Source organism: Podarcis tiliguerta (genome assembly GCF_965153285.1).
Source record: "Podarcis tiliguerta genome assembly, chromosome: Z".
NCBI lineage: Eukaryota > Metazoa > Chordata > Lepidosauria > Squamata > Lacertidae > Podarcis > Podarcis tiliguerta.
In genome coordinates this window covers 35,416,936-35,439,432 of record NC_139553.1, presented here as the reverse complement: position 1 = coordinate 35,439,432, position 22,497 = coordinate 35,416,936, and the positions used below count along the sequence as shown (strand labels likewise).

Below are 22,497 nucleotides of genomic sequence, written 5' to 3'. Positions count from 1 at the left end.
CTATTTTCATTGGAGAAATGTTGGAGGGCATGTGATCATTGTGCATATTGTTTTGGAAACTGTCAATGATATAAACTCACATTAAAATCCAAACCAAGCTGAATTTCCCATCTGGAATAGAAGCCTTATTGTCCTGTTCAAGCTTCATAGAAGGATGTGGAAAAGCACATATTTCCCTCTGAGACTCTTCCTGCTGTCATGCTAGAGGCTGAGGTCTGGACTAGTTTATCATACCCAGTCTATTTCTACTTCCAGGATCTATTCTACTTCCAGGATATCTACAATTAGGGCAGGGTGGAAAACCTCAGGCTTGGGGGCCAAAATGTGACCTTCCAAGTCTCTCTATTCGGCCTTCAGGACCTACCCTCCTCCTCAGGCCACACCTCCCCTACCCAGGCTGCATCACTCACCAGTCCTGCTCTACACCTCCTTGAGTGCTTTGGCCTGAATTGCATGCTTCTTGTTCTTCCAGTTGGAGGATGAAGATATGCAAATGTGAAGGCATGTAGAAAACTTATTTTTGCATGGCAAGAAAGCAAACTACTGTACAAAAGTAAGAGTCACACCTGTTCCAGTTTTTGCCTCCTGCAAAATATGGCCCTCCAGCCATAGCTGTCAACCTTCCCTTTTTTTGAGGGAAATTCCCTTATTCCAGCGCTGCTTCCCAGTGCTATCCCGGATTGTTAGATATCCCGTAGACTGTCCCCGGGACAGGTGAGGCTGCAGATCCCTTATTTTTGAGGCTGCTGACCCCTTATTTTCAAATCTGAAAGTTGACAGCTAGAAAGGTTCCCCAGCCCTGTATTAGGAGGCCTAAGCAAACTAGTTTCCTTTCCTCCTCCCCCCCTCTTTATTTTAATTCTCTTTCAATTTAATTCCCTTTTATTTTAATGTCCCTTTCAGTTTTTCCTATGTCACATAAACACCCAGGTTCTTGTCAGCCTGCGGCTTTAAAAATATTTTACATTTTGCTTGCAAACATAATTTTGGCTCCCATAAGAATGTAGAAAACACTGCCTTATTTTGGGGTGGCACAGTTTCACTTGACCACCTGAGTTTGCTATTGGCAGGAACAATGTGTAACGGGTGAGTTTTCTGCTAAATGCCAATTACTCACTCATGCTTCACACAGGAGTTGGTAACATAACCGGTTATTAAAAAGGGATATATGCAGCTGTCTGGCAGGGCTCCTAACACAGGCTTATAACATGGGTTCTTCTAGTTCAAGTCATCAGAAGAGAAGAAATGGAGTGTCAATGCTGGTCTTAACTTAAGGAGAAAGTGCAAAGCTCATTCGCTGTGCCAAAATTCAATACAGTGGTACCTCAGGTTACACACGCTTCAGGTTACATACACTTCACGTTACAGACTCCACTAACCCAAAAATAATACCTCGGGTTAAGAACTTTGCTTCAGGATGAGAACAGAAATCGTGCTCCGGCGGTGCGGCAGCAGCAGGAGGCCCCATTAGCTAAAGTGGTGCTTCAGGTTAAGAACAGTTTCAGGTTAAGAACGGACCTCCGGAACGAATTAAGTACTTAACCCGAGGTACCACTGTATATTTCCTGGGCAAGGAGGAAAAAAGGTCTATTACATTGACAACAAAGTTCCCTCTCAAAATGGCACCAGAATAGATCAAATCATGTAGACCAGGGTTGCCATATTTCAAAAAGTGAAAATCCACAAAAGTTTTTGAGCTTTTCTTTTGGGGCCGGGGGGGGGGGCAAAGTTATTGAGCTTTGGAGGGTGGCCATGACAATTGTTTCAGGCCTCACACATATGGAAACAGCCACATCAGCACACACAGATAATACCCTCCATATAATAACAAAATAGCCTGGCCCAAATCCAGTCAAATCCCATTGAAGTCAATTAGTTCTGACTAATTTATGCCCCATTAATTTCAGTGGGACTTTTGCATGTCTACATTGAATTGGAGTACAGTGAGATGGGTGGAAAGAGGGTGGTTGATATGTACTGGCTCTTTGTTTGACTCTTGTTGTGCCTATCTACAACACAAATGGAGGTACCCTATGGAATATGCAGCTCCCCCCCCCCCCGTCGCATGAGGGGCATCGCATTAAATAGGCAGTGGGTTCTCATTGGCCAGTGATTCTGGCCAAGGGAACTTGTATTGATATGTTAGTGCCTAATAGTGAGTCAGGCTGTTCGTCTATCTAGCTCAGTATTGTCCACACAGCTCTACAAGTTTTCAGACTGCCCTACCAGAAGATGCTAGAAGCAGAATATGGGAGTTTCTACATCCAAAGCAAATGCTCAATCTCTGAGCTATTGACCTTCCTCAATGTCTGTAATGACTCAGTATTTTGAGTTAATTAACTTCCAATATCCCCTTTATCCAGCCTTGTGATTGGACTAATTATAATTGTATTAGAACTAATGTCTTCCCTATAACTTAGACATAGGGAACAAGATCTACCCTAGCGGGTCACATTCTGGCATGCACAACTCCATAAGCGATTTTGACAGGCAGGTGGGGTTGGAAGCAGCAGCAGGAATAGATCAGTTTGTGACTTAAGGGTTAGTTTTGTTAATGTTAAAGCCAACCAGCCAAGAGGAAGACTGGTGGGGATGTTGCTTAGCAACCAGTGGCATGAACCTCACATGGTCTGATTGTCTATGTAGGTTTGAGGGACTTTTCTTCTGTGCATTAGTTGAATGCCATCCAGCTATACACTATACTGAGAAATTCTGTAGTGCAGCTGATCTCAGCAGAGTTGCTATAAGTGCTGAGCAGCTGATTTCTAAGTGACTACCCTATGTTCTAATGCAGGTGTAGGAGACCTTAGGCACTGCAGGTGTTGCTGCACTAAAACTCCCACCATCCTTAGCCATTGTCCATGCTTATTGGGGCTGATGGAAATTATGGTTTAGCAACATCTGGATGGCCAAAGGTTCCAGTCAAAATGTGGAGCCTGCTACCACAGTTATTTGGTTGTTTGTTTTATTGACTGTTTACACGCCAAAATCATTTCTAATCATTTCAGAAACATAAAATCAAATATGAAAATGTTCACACATAATTAAGACACACAATAGAACATTTCCTTCGAAACATTAAACATCCACAATTAAAATATAAAACAAATCCTTCAACAATAGTATGATAGTTTGATAATTAATAGTTGTAGCTTCCTAATTTCTTGGGAAAGAAAATGAAATTATTTAATCAGTGTATATGTTGTTGGCTTTGAGTTAAGGAATTTCACTGTATATAATTTATGAATTAATTGAAGGTATTTGTTCACATTCCTGTTTTGTTTTATTAATCATGCTTGGATTTGCCACGTTGATGGATATCGTTTTCCTTCTTTCTCTTCATAAGTATATATAGCGTTGTAAATAAATAAATAAGAATATAAAACAAGTCTGTTTCAAAACTACAACAATGCCATCCCCACGTGTTTATTCAGCACAAAATGTGATATTCAACTACACATTACTGAGAAAAGACACTTTGAAATTAGTGAACATAGGTAACTTAGGTTACTTGCAATATAGAACTTAGCTGCATGCCACTGAAAGTGAGTGGGTTGCAGTCAACTAAGTTTTACTCAGAGTAAACCCATTGAAATTATTGGACAGAAAATGTCATGATCATTAATTCCATTGGGTCTATTAAGAGCAAAACTTAGTTGAACACAATTCAGTGTTTAAAAGGTGCTTTGGAATTACTAGACTTCCAGGCATTCTATATCTGAAGAAAAGAAATAACTATTGGGCTGGATCCAGACTTTGTCATAATTTGAATAGGTACGGCAAAATCAATAGGCTTAATTCCCATTGATTTCACTAGGTCTACTCTGAGTATGATTAAATCTAGATTCACCCCCCCCCCTTTTAAAAAACAAACGAATATGTTGTTATGTGTTTAATTAACATACCTTGATCAGCTTTATAGATCTCAGATAGCATGTGTTTTTTGGCTGGTCAGCTTTGAAAGGTAGTTTTAATGGAAAGGAAGGTGTGCCAGCAGAGTCGCTAAATTAAATTTGGCAGGTGCTCCATTCCATCTAAAGAAGTTTGACTTCTTTAGGCAGCCTTATGCTGTCTGTTGTTGAAATTAAATACTAAATGTAAGCCAATACTTGTTTATTTTATGTGAGAGAGGGCAAAGTATTTCATGGCACAGTGACAATGTTTTCGGAGATCTTTGCCAGATCTCTGTATAAACGTAATTAAATGAACTAATTGGTTACCTGAAACTGTTCTTAGAAGAGCTGTACATGCCTGAACAAACAATTATTGTGGCTTTCCTTACACAAGAATGAGTCAGAAAAACAATACTAAGAGAGGGAGAGAGATGGGAAGACGCCATCCAGTCTTTATAAAGCCCAGCTATACCAGGTTCTTCCTTCAACTCATCAAATAGATGATAGATAGATAGATAGATGATAGAGATAGATAGATGATAGATAGATGATAGATAGAAGATAGATAGATGATAGATATAGATAGATGATAGATATAGATTATAGATAGATAGATAGATAGATAGATAGATAGATAGATAGATGATAGATAGATAGATAGATGATAGATAGATAGATAGATGATAGATAGATAGATGATGATAGATAGATAGATAGATAGATAGATAGATGATAGATAGATAGATATAGATAGATAGATAGATAGATAGATAGATAGATAGATGATAGATATAGATAGATGATAGATAGATAGATGATAGAAAGATATTATATTATTAAGAATTTTGGTAATACATCACAATAAAAATGAACCAATCTAAACAAAAATAACAACAAAAAGGAAAGGAAAGGAATAATGCAAAGTCCTCTATCACAGGTAGATATTAACTCTTGTCCCACACAAAAATATGTGAACCCTTTCAGCTCTCACATGGGAGATTGCTTTTCATTTCCCAGCATCTCACCCTGGGAGATCTTCCCTTCCCTGCCTCTCACACAGAGTCCTTCACCAACAACGATACCTAGCATTCTCTGGGAATTTGGTTCTGTGAGAGGAATGGGGGTCTCCTAACAGTTTTCAGCATATTTAACAAAGCACAGTTCCCATGATTCTTTGGGGGAGCCCATTACCATTAAAGTGGTATGATAATGCTTTAAACATATGGTGTGGATGTGGCCTGTGATTCCATTTGGCCCTTTGTGTACAGATTTTCACTGCCAAGATCAGACTCATCATTTGGCTCACCTTCTGTTTGATGGGCTTGTCATTTCACAGTTATAATTTGTTTTTGTTGTGGGCATTTTTCTTTTATTAATATGTTATTAGTATTTTAATGTATTTTTGTCTCACTTTTATTTAAACGTAAGCTTGCCCAAGCGCCATGTAAGAGGAAAGGTGGATTCTCGCTTCTTAAAAGAACCGTCTACTAAATAAATAATCAATAAATGATGTTTGCATCCTTCATTTTCTATCACGTAAACCAAGTTTCCCAAGATGGATGAAGTTAGAAGCCAGGATTTTACTTTATTTTCACATCCCTTACCATGAAAGCGGTCTTCAAAATTCTCATTTTAGAGGGGAAACCACTATCAAAGGACAGCAGAGATGGCATTTCTGTTTGCACTTTTTATGTTTGTGACTCACAGGGGACAGTCTACGAGTGCCTGATTTTAGTGTCTACATTCTGAGCATTAGTCAACATGGTACACTTTGTTTTATAAGGCAGTAAAACCTCTCAATTTTAAGATGTCTGCTGTACTTTGTCCATCGACTCTACTGATTTTCACTCCTGAGATTTTTATTGTTCCAGCTGGCATTTTAATTGCAGACAATTGCAGTGTCAATTTTACAAAGACTTGCTAGAGAGAGAGAGAAAGTTAACCGACTGTAATTGATGAACAGCCTTCCCTCACACATGTATTTTAGGCTTAGTCGGCTGCTGTTTTACTCAGAAGGGAAGTGAATGTTAGCCTTGACCTTGGTTTCATAACTTGGACCAACTGTTCCTGTCCTCATGTCCCAGAGCATACACACTTGCTAGAAAGCCAGCTGGGGCAAGATGAATAAAGGGGATCATGACAAGTCTCATAGGATGGAATCACTAGACCCTGGTCTGGTTCTAAACCTAACAAAAAATAATTCCATACTGGGACTTAGAATTTTCTAGCAGATGGTTTAAGCTGGGGATAAAGATGGCAGCAATCCATGATCTTTTGTATCCAAGCACATGGTACTCAAGAGTATTGTTTCTAAACAAGAAAATACCATTTGGTTCCTATCACTGATCACTGCTGATAAATCTATTGTTCACGACTGTATCTCTAACTCCTGTTAAAACCAAAGGTTCATTTTCAAATGTGATGCCAGATGTGTATGGAAATGAAATTCACCAGTAGCCTATGTACTGGACTACAACTCCCATCATACCTGAACACTGGTCATTCTGGCTGGGAATTATGAGTTGCAGGCCAACAATATTTGGAGGGCACCATATTAGCTACCCTTGTTTTAGGCCAAATGAGGGGAAATTGTGAATGTCTCCAGATGTTGAAAGACTACAACTCTCATTTCCCCAAACTATTGGCTACATGATCACATGTTCCTTACATGGCCTTCAGTTTGAAAGCAACTGTGGTTACCATTCAGCTAGCTTTCATATTGAAATCAAACCTTAGTTTGAAGAAGATTTTGGTGTTCCTTCACAGGTAAACCATTTGAGGACTTCTGGTGGAATTTTCTGAAGAATAACAACATTTAGCAGGGCTTTGCACCTTCTTAAATCTTTGGTTTGGCACCTAGAAACTTGTGTATGTGTGGTAATGTTCTGAGCAGGAGGCCTACTGTTGTTGGGGTAGCACACATGGTATCACACTGGAATGTGGTGTAAGAACAGAAGGATTAGCATCATTCACTTTTGAGCCAGTGCTTAACTCTGGCATCTTTCTCAGTTCAGTGCAACGAGTCTGAACCATCATTCGATTCAGTTCACATTGAAAGGCAAACCTATCTAAATTGCATTTCCCAAAACAGTACACAACCCAAAACACAACCATCCTTCAAAATTCACAATGATAGGCGCTGACTTCAAACTCTGCTATTGGGATTGGCCTGCACAGGATTGGTAGTAGCACAGCCGATTCCAGTTGGCTTACCTTTACCACCAATCAGCTGATTGGGGGTGACAGAAAATCTTCCTTGCCAATGCACAATCAGAAGTGGATGTTAAGCCTTCTGACTGCACACTGGCAACTGAGTATCCACCTGCCCCTCACCTGATTTCACATGTGACTTCAGATGAGGAAAATTATTTGATGGGAAAAAAGCCACATGAGCCAAATTGGAACCCCTGCTGGGCCAAATTAGACCCCTGGACCAGGGGTTTAAAGCAAAGTGTCTAGCTGAATGAAGGTAGAAGTTTTCAGCACCCTTCATTTTAAATATGACACACTCAGTCTATTGTTGAACCAGCTGCAAAATTGGGTCCACAACACAAAAGCAAAAAGCCACAGATGTAAGTCGCTTCAGCCAAGCAGCTTCAGAAGGCATCTTAAAGATTGCCAAGTGTGGGGTGAAGGGAGGAGGAAAGCGAGAACCTGCCACCTTCTATTAATTTTCGTTGCAATTCCATCTGTGCATGAAGTAGCCTAATGATCCAAGCAATTGCAGTCACTTGTCAAGGATCTTTTCACTTATTTCCCCGCAAACAAACTTGCTGATGATATTAGTGGGCAGCTGCCAGAATTCATCACGGCACTTAACGCATCCTTGGCAAGAGCTGACAGATGTGAAGACGCCGGGATATTCCACAGTTGGCACACATGACAGCCCAGAGCACAATTCACTTTTCAAAAGTCTATTTAAGGCAGAAGTGCAAAAAGAGAGGAAGAGATTGTACTAATCTTCAGAAGGAAGTCTATTGCCTAGGCTTGGAGAGAAACAGAGGGTGTAGTTTAGCATTCTGGCACATGATTTGCAGTAAGTCTGTAAAAATCTGAGGTTCACTTTCCAATTCCATCAGAAGAAAGACCTCAGGAAGCAGAGGTGGGAAAACCCATCTCACGATGTCTTGTATATGGCAGTAGCAATGTATTATTATGTTAGAGGTTTTATCACAATCAAGCTGTACATAAATTTTGTGAAATAAATAAGGTTTTTAATTATCCCCATTTTCTATGAAGCTCAGGATAGTGTCTTTAATGTATTTTGTCACCACAACTCTGGGAGGTAGGTTTGTCCAAGACTGACTGGCACAAGATGAGTTTCAAAGATGGCTAGGTGGGGCTTTGAAATTAAATCTCTTTCAACCCAGTTGAAAGGGGTGAGTACATTTTTTCAATGCTGAAAAACAGGTCACCTTTACTTATTTGATTTGTACATGGTGCCTCTCCCTTCTATCTTCACAACAACCCTGTAACATAGGCTAGGCCAAGGTCTTTTAAACAACCTTTCTGGCTAAGTGGATATTTGGACCTGTGACCCCCTCCAATTTAGTTCTGTACACTAACTACCATCCCATACTGGCTCTACCACCACCTCCCCCTTCCCCAAGGCCCTGAAGCTTCATGGGGAAACAGCAGAAGTGACGTCAGTCCCAAACAGTGTTGTTTTTTTCTCACCAGGGATGGGACCAGGGCAACTGAGGCGGGAAATGTTAATTTCTGCTGGGACAAAGATCCTTAGAGAACCATGGCAGGCAAAGTCTCTCGTCTGGGTCCTGAGAACATCACACAACCTCATTTCCATCTACTACCTGAAGGTGAATTTCTGAGCTTTGTGGCAAGGAAGGGGAAGAGCTGCAGTGCTGGAGGGCCCTTTGCACCCACCCACCCACCCACCCACTTATTGATTGATTGATTGATTGATTGATTGATTGCAACCATACAGATTGAATGAGCACAAAACTTTGGATCTTTGCAAGCATTCAGTTGAAGCTACTCTGAGAATTTCATTAAAGGGAATTTCATAGAAAAACCTTGAATGAGTATATATCAATACTTTTTTTTAGGGTGAACAGCAGGATTCTTGTAAATTGTTCAGAACTGATTTAGTTTTGTGCTATAGTTCTATTGCTTGTATACCACAGAAACTTTGTATTTCTAGAAAGGGTCAACAGAGGAGGAGGAGAGTGTGGAGAGTCAGATCTCCGTTTCTCTAGCTGTTGGGAGACTGGCACTGCAGGGTCTCATTCAGTAGTGGCCCCCAGGTGAGCAGGTATTTGTCATCCCAGTGGTACCTAGCCCTTTCATCTGAAAGAACAGGGAGTCCTAACAAAAAGAAAGAGCAAGCGTTCAGGAAATTAAATGGGATCTTAAAAGACCTCTATTAGGCTGAGAAGCGGCTTCACTCAGTACTGTTAGGTTGGATCCACTATGCAGTATCATAGCTATGACTCCTAATCTGGCTCCTATGGAGTCATGTCTGCTGTCCATGTTCCACCCACCCACCTCCCCACATACCTTCATCTCTCTGCCTGCTACAGTTAAGCACATAGGAAGATCCCTGTTGCATCAGGCCAAGTGTTCATTTGTCCAGCAACCTCTTCTCGCAGTGGCCAGCCAGATAGTGTTTTGGAGCCTGGAAGGAGGAGCTGAGTGCAGCAGTTTCCCTCCTCTTTCTCTATTGGGAGCTCCATGCCATTCTCTCTTCACTCACCCCTGTAGGACAGATAGATTGGGTTTAGATCTCTCTCCCTGTTCACACCTACCCTCAGGAATATCTGTTCCTTCCACCAGTTATGGAATCTGGCACCAGCCTTGCCCTGTGTTTTTAACAGGGTAAGGCTAGCTGGTCACACCCACACAGCATCACATGGCACTGCCCATCAGGTGAAAAGATATGGAGAGGCATTGGAAACAAGCAATTACTAAAATCAGGTAAAAGATTGCTTCTGGACCCTAAACTATGCGTTCTATTTTTAATAAAGGGAATGCAGCTCTTATATGTAAACAGTTGCATATCTTATTGTAGCCATTCAATTAGTCATTACTCAGGGCTGGAAAGGCACTTCATGCTGTACCCTACATAACTGGTTCAATAAAGTCATGGTCATTGTTATTTTAGAGAATTTGGTATGTAATCATGTGACTAGCACTGGCACAGATCCTTCTGTTTGGGGTTATTTATTAAATGTGCAATGCCTTCTTACTGTCTTTTATTGTCTTTTTCATTGTTATAATGTAAGGCTGTTTTCATATCTCATTTATAATTTTATAATTGTATCCATTTCATTCACTTCTGTATTCTTATTTGTCTTTGGACTTTATTATCAAAAGCACTTTGTGTTGGACTTATATTATTTTGTTCTTATTGTTTGCTTTTATCTTTGTATGTATTGTCTTTGTTGTTCAATGGGGGGGGGGAGGTGTGGATAGCAGCTGAAGACACATCTTACTAACTTCTGAGCCACTTAGGAAGTGGTTGAGATAGCTGCAAGTCCTTGCGGGGAGAGCAGTGTCCTAAACACTGTCCACTCATTTTTACTTTTATGTTTTGCAATATTTTCTCTGCCACAAGTATTATAAAGGTAAAGGGACCCCTGACCATTAGGTCCAGTCGTGACCGACTCTGGGGCTGCAGTGCTCATCTCGCTTTATTTGCCGAGGGAACCGGTGTACAGCTTCCGGGTCATGTGGCCAGCATGACTAAGCCGCTTCTGGCGAACCAGAGCAGTGCACGGAAACACCGTTTACCTTCCCGCCAGAGTGGTACCTATTTATCTACTTGCACTTTGATGTGCTTTCGAACTGCTAGGTTGGCGGGAGCAGGGACTGAGCAATGGGAGCTCACCCCGTCGCGGGGATTCGAACCGCCGACCTTCTAATCGGCAAGTCCTAGGCTCTGTGGTTTAACCCACAGCGCCACCCGCGTCCCTTGCCACAAGTATTATAGGAACCTAGGAAGTGGGCTTGCACTGACCAGTGATCCATCTAGCTCAGGATTATCTGCACTGATTGGGAGTGGCTCTCCAGATTTCCATGACATGGTCTTTCCAAGCCCTATCTAGAGATGCCATGTATTGAACTGGAACCCTCTGCACACAAAGCAGATCCTCTACCACTGAGCCATGGTCTTTTGCATTAAACACTATAGCACTACAAAACTGTAAGAGTATACCAGTAATCTACTCATACATAAGCTCGATAACATTCAAAAGGACTTACAATGGAACCTCGGGTTGCGAATGTGATCCATACGGGAGGCATGTTCACAACCCGCAGCATTCGCAACCCACAGCGCCGCATCTGCGCACACGTGGGTTGTGGTTCAGTGCTTCTGAACATGCGCGAAGTGCAATTTAGCGTTTCTGTACATGCGCGAGTGCCGAAACCCGGAAGTAACCCGTTCTGGTACTTCCAGGTTCGGCATGGTACGCAACCTGAAAATGCGTAATCTGAAGCGTCTGTAACCCGAGGTACCACTGCACTTCCAGGGAGGTCTGTACAGTACTGCAATGCTAGGCTGCAGTCCTAAGCCTACTTACTAAGGAGTAAACTCCAGGGAACACAGTAGGTGTTACTTCTGAGCAAACCTGCAAATGATTGCACCATAAGTCTCATTAGTATACTGCTGCAGCAGCTTCCTGTGTGAATTATGTAAGTTTTCCACTATGCTTTATTAGACGTAGTTTATTTCCTTTTCAACTTAATAAAAAGCAATTGCATGATTTAAAGCACATACGCACACCAGATTGCCTGTTATTGGAGAAAGATGGATTAATTTGTTCATTTGTCTAGTCATTTGTTTTCATATAAAGCAAAATGACAGGACAACAGCTGGAGATTATTATTATTTTTAATAGCCTTCAGGCTTTTCTTTATTGAATATTTCCAAGTGTAAATCAATCTAACTATTTTAATAATTCCAAGATTCCAAAATATGTTAACTTAAAAATCTACTCTGTTAATTTGTGCAGATTTGCACGTCAAGCAGCACAAAAGGAACCCTTGATATAACCGAGGGCTTTATAGGCTTCCATTTGGCACTTCTTAAAAGCTAAATACAGTGTTTTCAGCTTTAGATATCTCTTCCCTTCATTTGCACTCTCCAGCACTAGCTGGATACAATGGAAGTGGCAAAGAGGATTTAATTTTATTACCCAAAATATTTCATCCTCTCTTCCCTAAGTTTATATTACAGTAATGCATTTTGTTATTTACATGCTGTTGCAAAGACAGACAGCCAAATAAGAACTGGAGTCAGAGAGACATTTAGAATACAAATAAAAATTCTTCAATCCTCCCTCCCGCCCCAGCATGATGGCAGAGAAAAGCCAGCAAGATGTTGAAGCCGAGTTTCATCCTTCCTTCCTTAAATTATTTATGGCCTAACTGAAGAAGTATGAAATGCAGGGTGGGGAGAAAAAAATCAAGGAGTAGTTACTGTTGGGAGTTATGCTGTATGGAGACTGGGAAGGAAATCAATGGAGTTTACTTTTTAAAGCAATCATACCAAATTCACAATTTCCGAAACAATATGCAAATTGAAATACAGCCGTTCTTTGAAATTCACGCTTTTCTGAATTTTGCAAGGCAGTTCTCCAGCTAAGTAATGTGTACAAAAACACACCTACTAGGATATAGTATGCATAAATAGGCATATACAGTCAATTTCACACACACACACACACAAAATGCATGGGGGGTTACATCCCACGCCCCTGTGTGTGTAAATGAAAATCGTGTAAGTGGGGAGCACCCTCTAAGCACCCTTTAAATGCCTTCTCTGCTGCTCTCTCTAATCCAGACCAAAAATATAGTATCCAAAAATATCCACAACTAGAATTGAAACTCTGGGGCTGGAAGGAGACTGGAGGATGCATAGGAAAGTGGCATCTGTTGCTGTGCCACTGTATGTCTCAGCTGTTGTTAAAGTCTGGCTGTGCCTCCTGTATCTTTGGGGCTTCCTCCACCCTCACCGAAGTTCTCTTTGGGCTCAGGGGAGGGTCTCATGTTGAGGCACAAGGGCTCTTCAGCTCTCTCCTGCCATTTCCAGGTTTAAATCAAATTATTTGTTTATTTCCCGGTGCGGCACATACACACGGTCATGCGCAATATAAAATGGGGGTGCAATATATAATGGTCTACAAAACTGTGTATATTAGTCAAAATTGGATATTAAAAGTTACCTCTTAAAGAAATTTCCATAAGTTCTTTTTTAAAAAAAAATGCAAATTGCTGAATTTAAGATTGAAAAAATGAGAAATTGGGAGAACAGAAACCAGAGGAAAGGAGTGCTCTTTAGTGGCACGCTCAGTCTGACCAGACACAAAAGAGCCCAGCTAAAAATAAGATGCAGTGCCCGTGTCTGCCACATTCTCTTTTATTATAAGCTCCCCAGTGACAGACCTTGGGATATCAGATTTCAGTGGCACCCCTCCGCCTCTCACACTATAATTTAAATCATAGTTGTGGCATCCCCAGCGATGCTCCTGGGCTCCGTGCCCAGGGTGACGGAACCAGTCACGCTCCCCTAAATTTGCCTCTGAGTTCCCTCTATGCCAGGTTGGAAGGTGGTTCAGTGGAAGTGGGTAGTGATTGCCCTGTAGGACAATCCCATCACAAGGGATGCCAGGAGAAAATAGGAAGCTACAGGTATGACAAGAGATGATGTGAAGGGCTCTAGCTTCTTTTATAGAGCTTTGCAACCAGAACGCCTAGGGTTAAATCCTTTGCACCTCCAGGTGCGGGTTGCCCCAAACCCTGGCGAACTGCTGCCAGTCAGTGTAGTCAGTACAGAACTAGATGGATCCACTTACTAACTTGGTATAAGGCAGCTTCCTATGCTCCTAAGATCTACGTGCTTAAAGGTACAGTGGTACCTCGGGTTAAGTACTTAATTCGTTCCGGAGGTCCGTACCTAACCTGAAACTGTTCTTAACCTGAAGCATCACTTTAGCTAATGGGGCCTCCTGCTGCTGCTGCGCCGCCAGAGCACAATTTCTGTTCTCATCCTGAAGCAAAGTTCTTAACCTGAAGCACTATTTCTGGGTGTCTGTAACCTGAAGCGTATGTAACCTGAAGCATATGTAACCCGAGGTATTTCGCTTTTTTGGCCTTCTGACAGAGCCTTCTTGTTATTAGTTCCCCAGTAATGGAATGCCTTCCCTGGTGAGGTGCAACTGATTGCTAACTTTCAGCAAGAATTGTAAAACATTCCTGTTCACCCAGGCATTTGATAGCTGAAAAAAACTGTTTTTTGAAATGATTAGCTATGAGGATATGTAACTGTTTAAAACAGTTTTAGAACAGAGGTGGCCTCTCAGCACAAGGGCCATATTCTGTTCTGGGCAACCTTCTGAAGATCATTTTCAGATGTTGAGTGGAGTCATGAGCAAAGTGGGCCCATGAGCTCCGAAAGATTGGGGGAACCTGATTTAAAAGAACCATCAGAACTAACATTGTCTAGAACTCTCCCTAGATACTTGCATATCTTTTTTTTCTTTGAAAGTCTATGTATTTAGATATAGCTCCATGTCAACTTGCAAGAAGCAAGCTATTACAGGAGAGAACAAAGCAAATAGACTACAGGGAAGAATAGGCTACAGGAACGGTTCTCGTGAACTAGGGCTGAATATTTCACATTGGAATTCTCATAAAAAATGCCGATTAAGTATAAAAGTCAAGCAAGAGTCTTACGACGCAAAGAACAGTACTCAATTCATAAAGTAAATGGTTTTGTTTGTTTTGTTTTTTGTTTAATGGAAAAGCTTGAATTTTCCTTGCCACAGGCAAAATAAGTGCTTGAAGACTCTCCATGGCCTGTAGCCATTCATTCACAACGTCCTAGGTGAAGTACTTTATTGTGATGTATCTTGTCAGGTTGTTTCATTCACATCATACAGTGTTACATCATCTAATGTGATTTGACAGATGCAGCTTGACATAACATGACATGAAACATGTCACAGAATAAATTTAAAAAGCAGTTGCTGGAAGGTAAAATCTCATAGGGTTTTTTTTGCGCAAGGAAAAAAAATTTCACATGTATGTTAGAATGGATTGTTCAGACTGCATGCACACACAAAATTATCAGGTGCACGTAGACAACAAATTAAAGAGACACTGTTACTCTGGATAAATTCTTATTTGAAATAGAGAGGCTAGCTCAGTCATCTGAACCGGCAGGCCATTTTCTCCATGGTATTGCATGGAGAAACCATGCAGAATTTTGGAAAGGGAGGGAATATGCTAGAGAAATGCTACTCACAGTAAGTTTGAGAATCATGGGTCTTGGATATTCATAATTTATCACTGACCCTCTGCATGTTTAGGTCCAAGTTGGATTTACTCAAATAAGTGTACATGGGGCAACTATTTAAACTGGAAAAAAGCCATGCATTTGTTAAAGATTTATTGGAGAATTTTTTTAATAATAACTAAGAGAAGGTCACTCACAAAGGACAATCTCCCCACTTCTCTCGCACAAACACATTAATTTTTTAAGTAGCTGTCTAAAAATGCTCGGCCGCATTGCTTCAAAAGCGGAACACTCATATAGCACCTAGCTCTCCAAGAGAAATGGACTCATCAGGCTTGGCTCTCTAGAGCCTTGGTCAAACAGCATGCCTTGCTGTTTGGTTTCCTTATGCATCATATATTAATCTTGACGTCTTTCTAGCACACACATCAGGCCATCAATCTCCTTGGAAAGATACATTTGACTAAATACATTTTGTGTCCTTATAGTTTCAACTTATATGATGACCTTCTTTTCCTTCGATCATGCTGTATATTTTTTCTGTCACAACGGGACATGATCTCTTTGTTAATTTGTGTTGATCTGCTGTTTTCTTCTGCATACATTTTTTCTTCATATCCTGTTGGAAAAGTCAGTAAAAAAATAACCCCCACCCTCAGGCCAGCTGTTTCAGAACAGTGGTCCAACTTATTATATATCCAAAACAAATAGGGAATCTTTATTAGTTATTGAGATGCAATCCTAAATCTGATTAACTCTTCTGGAAATTAGTGTTTATTGAGTTTTGTGAAAAATCCAACATGTGTCCGGATTCTGATTCATAATATCCTGAAAAATCTCCAGAAACAGGAAGTAGGTCATGTGAAGTGCCATCTGGATACATGTTGGAATATTGACAAGGCGACCAGTTTAGGAAGCCAAAATACACTGGGAAATATCATGCTATTTATTTGCAATAAGTGTTAATGAATCTAGGGAGATGAGATTCTAATTCTATACACACTTACCTACAAGTAAGCTGTATTGAATTCACTGGGACTTACATTGACACATGCTGAAATTGTATTTGGGCTTTATCCAATGTTAGACCTACTCAGAGTAGACACAATGAAAATAATGGGCATCAGTAACTTAGACCCATCAATTTCAATGACCCTACACTGAGAATAACTTATTTGAATACAACCCTTTGTTTACCATGGCTTTTCCTGGCTACTGATGGCTACCTTTATAATATTTTCAGGATTTTTTAAATTAAGAATTTTACTGCATTTTAATGATTTCCATTTGTGTTATATTTTCTGATATTAGTGAATGCCAAAATGAGATGTCTGTATAACAAATGACATATACATATTTTAATAAAACAGCACAAAAATAAATCTTGGTAGATACATATAAGATTGTGCTCCAAAGTGCCTCAGCTATTTTAGACATTCCAAAGAAAGTGAAAAAGTTTTACAACATGTTTCCAAAGACAGCATTCCAAACTGTGCTTTGACATTCAGTTTTTGACATTGTCTGTATTTTAACCCACACAAGTTTTTAGAAAGTATCATTCAGTGCTGAATTTTGAAATGCATTCTTTTCTGTTCTTTGCCAATTATTTTGTCAGTCATTATGTTCAGAGCTGCACATTAATTTGGGATGCAAATTGGAATTTTTGCAAACACACAGCCCATTTGGCAGTAAACTGCCCATATTCAGTTGATCTGGAGGTCCCAAGACCTTTGGAAATTGAAAGTGAAATAAAATAATCCATGGTATGCCATTGTCTTAGAGCAGAGGGAGCCAATGTGATCCCCACCAGATGTTCTTACACAATAATTCCCGTCAGCCCAAGCTAACATGGTCACTGTTAAGGAATGAGTAGAAGTGGAGTCCAAGAACATTGGGGGGGGGGGTGTCACATAGACTACGTGAGTTGGGTTTTCAGTGGTGACCCTGGAGTCTTCTGAAAACCTTGCTGTTAAAGAGCTGTCTTTGTCAAATATCACATTGCCTTTCTCTGGATCTGTCTTATGATATCTAATGGCATTGTAGCCATGATCTCTGCTCTATGTGAGTTCTCTGTTGCTACATATTTTATGCTTATTTTAGGTTGGGGGTAGGGACGTGGGTGGCGCTGGGTCTAAACCACTGAGCCTAGGGCTTGCCAATCGGAAGGTCGGCAGTTCGAATCCCTGCAACAGGCTGAGCTCCTGTTGCTCGGACCCAGCTCCTGCCAAACTAGCAGTTCGAAAGCACATCAAAGTGCAAGTAGATAAATAGGTACCACTCCGGCGGGAAGGTAAACGGCGTTTCCGTGCGCTGCTCTGGTTTCACCAGAAGCAGCTTAGTCACACTGGCCACATGACCCGGAAAAACTGTCTGCAGACAAACATCAGCTCCCTCGGCCAGTAAAGTGAGATGAGTGCTGCAACCCCAGAGTCGTCTGCGACTGGACGTAACTGTCAGGGGTCCCTTTACCCTTACCTTTTAGGCTGGGGGTGGGGTGGGGTAGTGAGCTTGAGTTTTTGCTTTTGTGATTTATTTTATTTTAATGTTTTAATTGCAAACTGTCCAGATAATTTGGTTGGATAGGTGGTATAAACTGATGCTGTTGATATTGACAGAATAATAATAACAGTAATAGGAGTAGTAACAATAACAGTAATTCAAAGAAGCCTGTTCATAAATTGGCATTGCTGTTCCATAGTGATCAGTTCATACCACTGCAATTCATACCCTTGACATTTACATTTATTGAGGGAGTCATCACCAAGGACACATCACCTACAGTGCCTTCCTCAAGAAAACCCCAGTAATTGCAGCCTAGGACTGAGTCCGCAGTCTTGATTTGATCATTAAGAAAAAAATGCAGACAATCTCACAGAAGCAAGAGGAGGGAGAGAGAAAAAGCATTAGCCTAGCTGAATTTTCTACACTGACTAAGCAGCTTTATCATTTCAAGGACAGAGAGGGAAAAAAGGACTTCAACTCTCCCTAAATGTAAATTACTGACACAATTGCAGCTACTTATGCCAACATAAAGTGGAATTTAACAGGGCCCTCTGGAGTTTTAAATCCTCTGAACGGTGAATGTAATGGGCAGTAGGCACTTTCTTTCAGGCAAGTTGTCAGGATTAAAATGAGAAATTTGCAGGTAGGGAAATGGTCACCTTAGTGAGCTCATGAAAAATAAAAATTAATGATGAGTTTCTTGTTTATATCCGGTTCACAGATTATCAATAAAAAAAAATTGGATCAGAAACCCTGCTTTCCACCTCCCTTATCATTGCCTAAAGAGCCTGTTTGTAACGTGGCAAACTCTGGGAAAGATTGTTTTTGACTGGAAGCAATAACCAGTTTTCAAGTTGAAGAAAAGTTCAGGCATTGTTTGGTTGTCTTGTGTATGGTACCTGTATATTTAAAGCGGGTGCTCTATTCCTTGCATTTTCTAAAGCAATGACAGCATTTTTTTATACTTAAAGGTAAAGGGACTCCTGACCGTTAAGTCCAGTCGTGGATGACTCCAGGGTTGCGGGGCTCATCAGTTTCACCCAATTTCAATCAGGGATAGTAAGGATTTTGCCCCAGGGTCCATGGATAAGAGAAACAAAACAGCATTAAAGGTATCTTCAACATTTGAATCTTACAACTCTCTTTGGGTTTTGCATGTGATGACATGAGTAATCATTTCTCCAAGGCTTTATTACAGAGGCTCTTATGACAGGGTAAGATTCCATGGAAAAATACATCATCTCCCAGAAAAAACCCCCTATGGTTTAACTAGTCATTATAATGGGAACACTAACCTTGATGGACTAATGGTTTGGTTTAAGGGAGCTTTCTGCATTCCAGGGGGGAATGTTTCTGGCTCATCCCACTCCCTGGTCTGAGAAAGCAGTTTTCTACTTGCAAAGAGGGTTTTTAAAATGCAAAGAAATATTCAAAAATGTAATCTTCCAGCTGCAGTCTGTAGTCATACAGCCCATTCTATGACCGCAAGAACTCTACCATCTCTTTATCATGGTTCCTAAAGCATGCCTGTGCAACAGCAAATGGTCTTGCTAGAGCCAAGAAGATAATAGAGATAAGAGGAAATATCTATTTACCAATAGGATCTAAAGGGCTGTGTGCACAATGGGACAATTAGAGCTCCTGTTTCTACAGCAGCCTTCTCACATCCCCTGAAGAGCTCTTCCTAGAGACTGGGTAGTTGGAGAGATTCTTATAAGTGGAATTTAATGTGGGAAGTAAGTTGGTTATCTTATTTCCCCCATACTCTTAGACACACCTGACCATGGGGATGCCTCCCTACTAGCTGTGAGAAGGTTATTCCGTATACCTTGATCACAATAACAAACAGCCATGAAATACAAAAGATATTAAACACCAGAGAAAATGGCTTCCATTTGTTACAAGCACAGTTCTATGAGCTCTCAAATGTAAACCATTGTCACTCTCCATGTACATGTCTGATTACTTCCATCCCTTAATGGTGTGGAAAGGCTAAAGAGATGTCCACCAGGGCAACACTAGGTTCCAAGGCAAGGGGTACTGAAACAGCTGAGAAGCTGTCTAAGATGCAGGTTGTGTGCAACAAGTAAATAGCTATAATTGCCGCTGCTGTCTCACATCTTCCTCATACAGAGTATGAACCTTGCTACCTCCTGAGAAGGACTCGTAGATAGAATATATAGTGCTTCGTGAACTATGCTGCTACTTTCATTCTAATGCAGTGTCATCACTCTCTCTGCTTCTATGGTCCTGGAACTAATGGTAGAGGGATTGGAGCTAAGCTTTTGGGCCTCTATCACCAGGATAGGGCATATTTCAAGGAGACAGCCTCAGGGCACAAACAAAGGCATATCCTTGATCCTAGTGTCCTATTGCTGGTGGTAGAGTCTTCTACAGCCAAAGAGGAGGTCTCATCTGCTTTTGGATATAGGCATGGGCTGGTCCTGATCATATTGTTTTGACCTCCTAAAGGTAGAGAAGTGGGAAGGTGTCACAGGGAAACAGCTACTTCACAACTGTCTTAGCAATAGCCGGAAAATGTTTTAAATAGTCATATTCATATTCATATCCATCTTCATTTTCCTTTCTTTCTTTCTTTCTTTCTTTCTTTCTTTCTTTCTTTCTTTTTAAAAAAGACTATCCACTTCATAACTCCAGCAATCACACACTTAAATAAAACATTGAGCCCAGTCTTCTATATACAATTGACACAATACATTCCTACCTTCCCAGTCATTCACTGAAAAAGGAAGCAACTGAGGTGTCTATTATAGAGAGGACAGATAAAATTTAACTTAACGAGGAAGAAATATCCATGCCACATGTTAAAGGAAAAGCAGCTGGAAGAATGAAATCTTAATCTAATTGATGCTTCAGAACAAAAAGAAAAGGAGACAGCAGTTGGCACAAGTCTGTAGTAATCACCAGAGCATGAGTCTCAGACTCTCAGTACTCTCATTATGACCAAATCTAATCAGATGTATAATCTGTATGAGCTACAACTGTGCAGAATTTTATCTGAATACTTTTTTGTGTGTGATATTTCTTTTTCTCAGCCACTGAGGCCCCTTTTGCACTTCTGTAAATATTCTTCAACATTTGTGATGGCCAACATTTTGCTCCACAATGGTGGTCCAGGGCATTGTGGAAGGTAGGAAATGGTGGCTAGCCTGCCAACAAAGTTGCAGTGACAGCAAAAATAGATAGATAGTGGGCAGGGGACAAAGGAGGTGTGCAGTCTGCCTTGACAACGTTGGTAAAATGGTTCCCCTGGATTCTCTGCTCACAAACAGGAAGGAGAATTTCAAGGTGTCATGTATGTACAACTCTAGTATGAACTAGATGTAGAGCCATACCCCAGTGCCACCCCATATACATATGACCTCCATAGTCCATTTCCTGCTGCATGGATGTTGCCTGTGAACTCAGACCACTGAAACCTGTTATTCTCCTTGGAATTCCAGCATCAAGGTATCAATAAAGCAGACATGGAATGATGGGTTGGTTGGTAACTGAACTGTGCTGATAGGAACAAAAATTAGATATGTGGGAGGGAGTCTGTACATTGATAAAGGCCTTTGCTTATGACAACAATTCAGGAAAGGCCAAGGATTTGATAGTGTACTTCTCATATCTCCCTTTGCAAGCTTCCCTGATAAGAAAAACCCACACCCTAGGTTTTAGTTTTCTAGATGATTGAATGGTACAAACAGTGTCCCCATGGAAACATTTCAAGAGCACACACTGGGCTCATGGCCCATTGGCTCTTGAGTGGGAAAATGGCTTGTGAATGGTGCCTTGCATCACCTGGTTGATGGCTCACTGTTGAATGTGTGAAATGACTCCTTCAGGAGAAGGGAGAGACCATAGATCAATGGTAGGGCACCTTGTTTGCATGCAGAAAATCCCAGGGGCAGTCTCTGAAATCTTCCTTTTAAATAAAAAAGAATCAGGGTGCAGGTGATAGGAAAGACTTCTGTTCAAGACCTTGGAGAACTGCCAGTCAGAATAGATGTTATTGGGCAAGTTTGACCTGGTATAACAGCTTTATAGTTCCCCAAAGCACTGCATTTGTGGCAATATGAAAGTTCTGACAGACACTGCAGTCATAAAATGATGAAATGGCTCTTGTGAACCAGCCCTTCCTTAGCTTTTTTTATTTTAATAGATCATGTGTTCTTGTTGTAGCCAGTTTACAGAGATGCTTTATGATAAACCAACATATGGCAGGGATAACCAATGTGTCATTCTCCCAATGTTGGGGACCACAATTCCCATGACACCTGCTCATTGACTATGTTGGCTAGGACTGATGGGTGTTATGGTCCAAAACATCTGGATGATGCCACATTGGCTACTCCTGCAATACTGAGTCAACATGCAGGTTTGTCTACATATTCTTTTTTGAAATAATTTTTATTAACAGGCCAATCACATCACATTGTTCAAATCACATTAATTCCAAATTATACAGCCAAATTTTAAAATTTTTTGGGGGGTACCCATACATCAAGCTCAGCACGAGTCCAAAATTCCAGATGACTCCAGACATCACTTATTTGCTGCTTTTATTAAACAGTTCCATCCAGTTCGATTCGGATAGATCTTTATTACCTTCTTTCTCTTCTTGTTGTTATCATTTATTCCTTTCTTTGCGATCTCTGATGGTTTTCACAAACAGATTGAAGATTTGGCGTCTCTGTGTGGGTTTTGTGCTCTGCCAAGCTCATATTATTCAGGAACGGCCTCTGTTAGTCTTCGGTCGGTCCATTATTTTTCCTCAGGCTAGTCCAATAAATCAGACTTTATCAGGGGCTCTGTCAGGTCAAACTTGCATTCCAGCCT

At 40.8% G+C, this 22,497-nt stretch overlaps 1 long non-coding RNA gene across 1 annotated transcript in view; it reads left to right on the top strand.

Annotated features, from left to right (window-relative positions):
- The first annotated feature begins 426 nt into the window (after positions 1–426).
- LOC310668943 overlaps positions 427–22,497 on the top strand; it is a 30,686-nt gene continuing 8,615 nt past the window's right edge. Inside the window, exons 1-3 of the long non-coding RNA XR_014506917.1 lie at positions 427–501; positions 8,179–8,710; positions 18,624–18,764. This is a non-coding gene — a long non-coding RNA (uncharacterized lncRNA). The remainder of the gene's footprint in view (positions 502–8,178; positions 8,711–18,623; positions 18,765–22,497) is intronic.